Consider the following 9,342-nt stretch of genomic DNA (forward strand, 5'->3'; position numbering starts at 1 on the left):
CGAAGATTATGCATGAGGAAGATGATATGGACACTTTCCTTGCTAGTGTCAAGGATATCAATGAGCAGCTTATTTCTGCAGGTGAAGTCATTCAGACAGTTCCCTTGTGCAGACTGTTCTTGATGCCTTACCAGATTCCTACCAGACTTTTGCTAGTACTTGGAGACTGATGACCCAAGGAAATCCTGAAGTTGTCAAGTTTGATGCATTATGCACATAGCTGTTGCAAGAGTCACTTTCTAGAAAAAACAGGACTAGGCAGCGTGCAGTTGAACAGGCTTTTTTTGCTTCTCAAAGAAAGGGTGGTTACAACAATGCAGCCACTTCTTATGGTTCTGCTGTGAGTGGCAAAAATTCTGTTCCTAATGCTTTTGCTGGCAGTACTTCGTCTGGCAATTTTGGTGATAAGGGCAAAAAGAAGATGCGTTGCCATTATTGTAAAGCCAATGATCCCTTGATCAAGTCGTGTCCTAAGTTGAAGGCCAAAGAGGCTAAGAAGAAAGAGGGTGGTTCCACTGCAAATGATGGTTCCACTACAAATGCAGCCATTGTTGAGTCTTCTATGAAAGGTGACTGTGTTGCTGATGTTGATGCAGAATGGGCGTTTAGCGCAGAGTGCACTTACAATCTTGCTGTCCATGATGCATGCTTGTCAGTTGCTACAGATTCACATGTGTGGTATTTCGACAGTGGTGCTACAAAGCACATTACCTCACATCGTGAATTGTTTACCTCTCTTGAGTCTGTCCCTCATGGGAATTCAGTCACTTGTGCCAACAACGTCTCTTATCCAGTTCAGGGAGTTGGAAAGATTGTGCTCACTGCTGCTAATGGCAGTTCCTTCACACTTGTTGATGCACTTTATGTACCTGGGATCAAGAAGAATCTCTTGTCTGTATCCGCACTTGCTAGACTTGGACTTGTAGTCAAATTTATGGATGACAGATGTACAGTTCATGATCTCAGTTTTGGTGATGAAATTGTTGCATCTGGGCTTTTGTGCTGTAGGTTGTATAAGCTCACTTTGTATGACAAGTGTGGACAAAATTTTGCAAATGTTGTTGCAGATTCAAGGGCTATTTCAGATGCAAAACTTTGGCATGTACGTTTTGGTCATCTGAATTTTGCTAGTTTGCCGCGTTTGTAGAAATCTGATATGGTTGCTTCTTTTCCGCCTCTTGAAGCACCTGTCAAACATGTTTGTGAAGGCTGTATTTTGGGTAAGATGCAGCGTTCTAAATTTCCAAAGGATGGTTCAGTTCGGGCCACATGCAGGTTGCAGCTTGTGCATAGTGATGTTTGTGGGCCCATGCAAACTCCGTCCTTGGGCAATTACCTATACTTCGTGACTTTCATAGATGATTACTCCAGGCATGCATGGGTATTTCCGCTTAAAGCGAAGTCCGAAGTTTTTATGTGCTTCAAACAATTTTTGGCTATGGCTGAAAATGTCTCGAAATGTACTATGGGCACCCTCCATTCTGATCGAGGGGGGAAGTATATGTCTCATGAATTTAATGCATTTCTGGCTAGTCGTGGGATAAAACACCAATGTACAGTGCCTTATACACCTCAGTAAAATGGTGTTGCCGAGAGGAAAAACAGGTCACTGACGGAAATGGCACGATGTATGGTCAAAAGTCAAGCTTTGCCGCATTCTTTTTGGCTTGAGGCCATTATGTGTGCCACTTATGTGCTTAACAGGTGTCCTACGAAAGCTTTGCAGTCTATTACTCCATATGAAGCATGGCATGATAGAAAACCTTCTATTGAGCACATGCGTGTTTTTGGCTGTTTGGCATATGCTTTGGTGCCACAAGTGCAGCGCAGAAAATTGGATGATAAGGTTGTCAAATGTATTTTTGTTGGTTATAGTGCTGAAAGCAAAGGTTACAGGTTGTATCATCCGCAAAAAAAACGTATTCTGGTTTCTCGGGATGTAGTGTTTGTGGAAGATTCTGTTCAGCCCTTGTTGTCATGTACTAGAGACAGTAATGTAAGCTCACAGGACATTTATGACACTTTGTTGCCTCTTTTTAGTGGTGGAAATACGAATGTAAGTTCCAATGAGGCAAATGTACAGCCTATGGGGGTTTCTGAAAATGTTCTAGATCAGTCTATTACTGATGCAGATGTACATGATGTACTTGATGAGGAAAGGGCTGAAAATGACCAGGCTAGAGGTATGCCAAAATGGCTGGTGCACACTTTGTGTGACAGTAAATTGGATGCACCTTTGTCTAGTCGTACTCGTTCAGGCTCTCGCCATGCATCTTATGCATCAGATTGTTATGCTTTGGCTGTGTCTAGCTTACATGATGTTGAGAAACCTCTGACTTTTGATGAAGCACAAAATTCCAAAAATTGGATGGTTGCCATGCAATCAGAATATGATGCACTTATAGAAAATGACACATGGACTTTATGTGATTTGCCTCCTGGCAAAAAGGCCATTGGTACGAAGTGAGTTTACAAGTTGAAACGCAAGGCGGATGGTGAGATCGATCGCCATAAGGCTCGACTTGTTGCAAAGGGTTATGCACAACAAAAAGGCATAGATTATGAAGAGACTTTTGCTCCCACTTGTCGTATGACTACCGTGCGTTTTCTATGTGCATTGGCAGCTCATTTTGGTTGGGATGTGCATCAATCAGACATTGTTATTGCTTTCTTGAATGGTGACATATTTGAGGAAGTTTATGTAACGCAGCCTCGCTGTAAGACTGCGGGGGACTGGACCATGCAACTCTCCACCCAACCGTGCCATATATAGACTCCTAGCCCCTAAATATAGCGCCCCTTGATCGCATGTCCGTCCTGGCCCTTGGCCCTGCCCTTGGCCTGACATTACTCCCCCCTTGGAGAAGCGTTTTCGTCCTCGAAAATACAAGTGGTAGTATCTTCGTAAGAACACTGATGTTTTCCTTATTGGAATCCTCTACATGGGCCAATTTTCCATATGACCGATACCTGGTGCAGTGAGGAGGTTCAATGAAACCAAGAGCAACATCTTGATTTTCAACATTGTTGTCCTTTTGCAACCACCCGTATCTAAATGGTAACTCATGATAACTCATGTGAGTATCTTGAAAAGCTCATAGCTACTGAAAGATAGAATAGGGAACGGTCCTCATGTTAGACTTCTGAACATTTTGGAATGCACAGAACCACATGTTCACCCCTAACAAAGGTTACATGCCAACATACTCTGTCAGCACACCTACCAAGTCCTTGACTTATGAAACTATCGGTATCCAACCCCACCACAACAGGTGTTCAAAGTTGAAAACCTAACCTAAGCAAATTCTAGAATAAGGAGAGAATCACCTATTTAGAATGCATTGTGCTAACGTATGCTCTTAGTAGATCCTTTAGCACGGTTTACTAACGTATGCGCTTAGCATATCCTTTAGTACCAAATAGAATACTTGTAAGCTGCCCATCCAACGTGGGATGAATAACAGCAGTAAGAGTGAGGTACTTTCCGCAACCACTTACAGACAGTCTTCCACGACTGACGACAAACTATGACTCAACCATTGAGTATCCAGCCATATACTCGATATGGAATGGAGACAACCAACTAGGTTGAAGGTAGATTGGAGGTTCCAACAACCAATCACTAACATCCATACTCATCCATCACCTTGTATGGCAGGGTGTAAACTCATACAAAATCTGCAAGAGAGATTGCACTAGCAATGCAAAAGGGTGCAGCAAAAGTTGGACCATAATAGAATGTGACAACCCGGTCACACCTAGGAACCAACCATGAGACATTCTCATGAACGTAGCATACTTTGCTATATGTAGAAACGACCCTCCGTTAAGGTGGTTTCATAGCACTTGTAATCACAACAAGTATGTACTTGGTACCCGACAATTTTTGGCCACTGAAATTGTTCCTGGTACTGTGTGCATCAATTGGTCTAATGAACGGATGACCAGCACCTAGGGACTTCGTCGCGACACATCATTTCGAATTGGGCGCCAGTGTCAGTCCCAGAGACTCATATTCTCTACATGTGGAATATGTCTCAAGTAAGGATGCCAGGAAAAGTGACATCCATCAAGTACGAGCTGTACTTGTGTGTGGAGGTAACTAGGAACACTCTGCGACGCGAGTGAGAGGGACCCTCACTATCATGCTCCACACTGGCTAAACCAAACTCCTTGATTTTGTTAGGAAATAAGACGTAGCTAAATAGATAATTGAGTAGATTACTTAATGGAGAGAGACAAATTTATATACACGAGATTATAGAGTAGAGAGAGAGAGAGAGAGAGAGAGAGAGAGAGAGAGAGAGAGAGAGAGAGAGAGAGAGAGAGAGAGAGAGAGAGAGAGAGAGAGAGAGTACACACGATATACGTGGTTCACCCAATGTGGGCTATGTCCACGGGAAAGCAGCCACTCAATGGCTTTAGTACTTCAAAACAAGAAGTAGTTTACAAAGGGATTATACCCTTAATGGAGCTCCCGCCTTGCTTCCCTCTCACCACCTCACACTCACCTTGTTGCATCAACTTCACACTATGAAATGTGTGTAGAAATGGCCTCCTTTTATAGGCCAAAAAGGGTTGCCCTCTCTAATAAGAGACAGCCATGTGTAGCCGCCCTTGTGCGAATAAGTCCAAATCGGACCCTCCAGTCCGCCCATGTGTGGCCGCCCTTGAGAAGACAAGTCCGCTTTTGAATTCGGCCACCGGCCATCGGCCATTGACTTCCGACCACCGGCCACACATTGGATGCATTCTGTTAGGAAATAAGACGTAGCTAAATAGATAATTGAGTAGATTACTTAATGGAGAGAGACAGATTTATATACACGAGATTATAGAGTAGAGAGAGAGAGAGAGAGAGTACACACGATATACGTGGTTTACCCAATGTGGGCTACGTCCACGGGAAAGCAGCCACTCAATGGCTTTAGTACTTCAAAACAAGAAGTAGTTTACAAAGGGATTATACCCTTAATGGAGCTCCCGCCTTGCTTCCCTCTCACCACCTCACACTCACCTTGTTGCATCAACTTCAAACTATGAAATGTGTGTAGAAATGGCCTCCTTTTATAGGCCAAAAGGGTTGCCCTCTCTTATGAGAGACAGCCATGTGTAGCCGCCCTTGTGCGAATAAGTCCAAATCGGACCCTCCAATCCGCCCATGTGTGGCCGCCCTTGAGAAGACAAGTCCGCTTTTGAATTCGGCCACCGGCCATTGACTTCCGACCACCGGCCATCGGCCATTGACTACCGGCCACCGGCCAACCGATCGGTTGTTTTTCGACCACTTTCCGGCCGCCGTCCGGCCATAATATTCCGGCGAAAAAGAATATTCCGGCAAAAAAAAAAAAGTCTCGGAGGCCTCCGCCCCCGAAGCCTTTAAAGTTGCCCCTGATTCTTGTCCGTGAAAATTTTTGTTTCCGATGAGTGATTTTCCTTCCTGCACGATGGCTTCTCCTCATAATGGGGGCTTACAAATGTGCGCTTTTACCACAGAAAATTACAAGGGTAAATTAGGCTCCATACTTAACAATCTCCCACTTAGAGACTGATCTCCAAACCAAACCTGTGACTGCTTTCCATTCTGGCTTCTTATCCTTGAATGCCGATTGAAGATGAGGAAAAGCTCAACTTCTCCTTGTTGACCACCTTTGTAAACATGTCTGCAGGATTTTCACTTGTATGCACCTTTCCTAGCTTTAGTTGTCCCTTTTCCAAAAGAGTGCGTATGAAGTGATATCTCACCTCAATGTGCTTTGTCCTTGAATGAAAGACTGAGTTCTTCGCAAGATGGATAGCGCTTTGGCTATCACTGTACAAGACACACTTGTCTTGTTTGAATCCAAGCTCTTCTAAGAATCTGTGAAGCCACATAATTTCTTTGCTTGCCTCCGTCATTGCTACGTACTCTGCTTCCGTGGTAGAAAGTGAAACCACTTTCTGCAGCTTTGAAGCCCAGCTTATTGCTATGCCTCCAATCGTGAATACATAGCCAGTAGTGCTCCTTCGAGTATCTTTGTCACCTGCCATATCTGCATCAGCATACCCTTCTAGAAAAATATCAGTTCCTCCAAAATACAAAGCATTTGTTGTTGTCCCTTTTAGATACCTAAGTATCCACTTCACAGCTTGCCAATGCTCTTTACCTGAGTTGTCCATGAATCTACTCACAACTCCCACTGCATGTGCAATGTCTGTCCTTGTCCAGACCATAGAATACATTAGAGAACCTACCGCTGCAGCGTATGGAACTTTAGTCATATAGGCTATCTCCTCTTGTGTCTTTGGACACATATCCTTCGTTAGTTTAAAATGACCAGCCAAAGGTGTAGAAACTGGTTTTGCATTTTGCATTGCAAACCTTTCTAGTACCTTCTTGATGTAATCTTCTTGAGATAGCTTTATTGTCTTCTTCGTCCTGTGCCTTGATATTTTTATACCAAGTATCCTCTTTGCAGCACCTAAATCTTTCATTGAAAAAGATTTGGACAGCTCCTCTTTTAGGTCTTTGATGTCCTGCATGTTAGCACTTGCAATCAACATGTCATCAACATACAACATTAGGATGATGAATTTCCCATCTCCCAAATTCTCCGTGTAGACGCAGTGATCCGAGTTGCATCTTGTGAATCCATGATCCAACATCCATCGATCAAACTTTAAGTACCATTGTCTTGATGCTTGCTTTAAACCATACAAGCTCTTCTTTAATCTGCAAACCATTTTCTCCTTACCTTTTACTTCATACCCCTTTGGTTGAAGCATGTAGATTTCCTCCTCTAAGTCACCGTGAGGGAATGCCGTATTTACATCCATTTGCTCGAGATTTAGATCATGAGCAGCCACAAGGCTTAAGACAAGCCTAATTGAGTTCATTTTTACAATAGGAGAAAATATTTCATTGAAGTCAATACCTTTCTTTTGAGAAAAACCTTTTACCACAAGCCTAGACTTGTACCTTTTCTTCCCACCTTCTTCTTCCTTTAGCTTGTACACCCATTTGTTTTGAAGTGCCCGCTTACCTTTAGGCAACTCAACCAACTCCCATGTTTGGTTGCGATGTAGTGAGTCCATCTCCACTTGCATGCTCTTCGTCCATTCTTCTTTGGATTCATGTTGCATAGCTTCTTCATATGATTCCGGCTCTCTAGAATCTGAGATCAAGAGATGGTTGAAGGAAGGAACAAACCTTTCTGGAGGTCTACTTGATCTTGTAGATCTTCGAGGAATAGGTTGAGGCTCCTCATTTGGTTGAAGTTGTTGCACATTGTCACCGTTTGCAGTCCTTGAGTCTTCATCATCCTCAAGCTCCATGTACTCATCACCTGTTTCTTTTGTTTGTTTTCTTTCCAAGTAATCTTTGTACATATTTTGTTCGTTAAAAATTACATCCCTACTCCTTAAGATTTTACCATCTTCAGGATTCCATAGGCGATACCCAAAGTCTCCTTCTCCATAGCCAATGAAGAAACACTTTTTGGACTTTGCATCTAACTTTGATCTTAGGCTTCTATCTATGTGCATGAAAGCCTCACACCCAAACACTTTGAGAAATGCATAATTCACCGGTTTACCTGTCCATGCCTCTTCTGGAACTCCCCCATCCAATGCCGTTGAGGGTGACCGATTGATTAAGTACACAGACGTACTTACAGCTTCCGGCCAAAGCTCAAGCGGTAGGCCTGCATGTAGCCGCATGCTTCGTGCTCGTTCCATGATTGTCCTGTTCATCCTTTCCGAAATCCCATTTTGTTGAGGTGTCCTTGGGGTTGTCGTTTGCCTCCGAATGCCATTGCTAGCACAAAAGATTTCAAAAGCTTGGCTGCAATATTCGCCTCCATTGTCGGATCTGAGGCATTTAACCTTGGTACCTGTTTCAGTCTCCACAAAGGCTTTCCACCTTTGAAATATGGAAAATACATTGGATTTATTCTTCATGACATAAACCCATGTTTTTCTAGTCGCATTGTCTATGAATGTTACATAGTACAATGAGCCACCAAGTGATGGTGTACTTGCAGGACCCCAAACATCAGAATGAACCAACTCAAGTTTTTTATTTTTTCTTTCATTTCCTGATTTTTGAAATTTTACCCTCTTTTGTTTACCATAAACACAATCTTCACAGAACTCTAAGTCCACTTCTTTCAAACCTGGTAGAAGCTTCTTTGTTTGAAGGATTTGCATTCCTTTGGCACTCATATGCCCAAGTCGGTAGTGCCACACCGCACTGTCAACTTCTGTAGTTGCTGCACAAGCTGAAGGTTGCGTGCTAACAGTACACAAGTAAAGTGTACCGACTTTTTCACCCTTGGCAACCACCAAAGATCCCTTTGAGATCTTCCACTGTTTGTTTCCAATGCAATGTTGTGACCTTCATCCTCCAAATGTCCTGTAGAGATCAAATTTTTGCGAAGAGAAGGAACATGCCTAACATCTTTAAGCTTCCATTCATTTTTGTTAGCAGTTTTGACAGAAACTGTACCTTTGCCGACAATCTCACAAGCTTCATCATCTCCCAAGTATACATACCCAAAATTATCTTTGGTGTAGTCTTGGAAATGTTGCTTGTGTGGTGTCGCATGAAATGAAGCCCCGGAATCTACTATCCAGGAATTAGACACATTGTCTAATGAGAGAATTAGAGCATCTTGCTCTACTTTACCTACCACATTGGCCTCCGATGTTGGCTTGTTGTCTTGAGACTCTGTCTCCTTCTTCTTCTTGGACCAGCAGTCCTTCTTGACGTGGCCCTTCTTGCTGCAGTTCCAACATTCAAGAACTGACTTTGTGTGTGACTTGCTCCACCTTGAGCAATCACGACCCTTTTGGTTTTTGAACCTCTCCTTAAGCCTTCCTCTTGTTTCCACTGATAGTGCAGCACTTGATGATTCTCCTGTGCTTCTCCTTTGCATTTCCTCGCTTAGGAGAACACCCACAATATCATCAAACTTAAGAGTATTTGTGCCAGAGATAGAATTACTTACAGCCATCACAAGGCTGTCCCAACTATCCGGTAGAGATGATAGTATAAGGAGAGCTCGCACTTCGTCATCGAAATCGATTTTCACTGATCGAAGTTGACTTATGTTTGTGTTAAAGTCATTTAGGTGTTGTGCAACTGAACCATTCTCTGCCATCTTTAGATTGAACAAGCGCTTCATAAGAAATACCTTATTGGATGCCGATGGTTTCTCGTAGAAGTTGTCAAGTGACTTCATCAAGTCCTCCGTGGTCTTCATCTCCGAAACATTGAAGGCCACCGTTGACGCCAAGCTTAACCGGATTGTTCCCAGTGCCTTTCGATCAAGGACAATCCATGCTTCATCTGCCATTGTTGCG

This window comes from Adiantum capillus-veneris, chromosome 20 (assembly GCF_014529385.1).
Source record: "Adiantum capillus-veneris isolate H3 chromosome 20, ASM1452938v2, whole genome shotgun sequence".
In the NCBI taxonomy this organism is placed as follows: Eukaryota; Viridiplantae; Streptophyta; class Polypodiopsida; order Polypodiales; family Pteridaceae; genus Adiantum; species Adiantum capillus-veneris.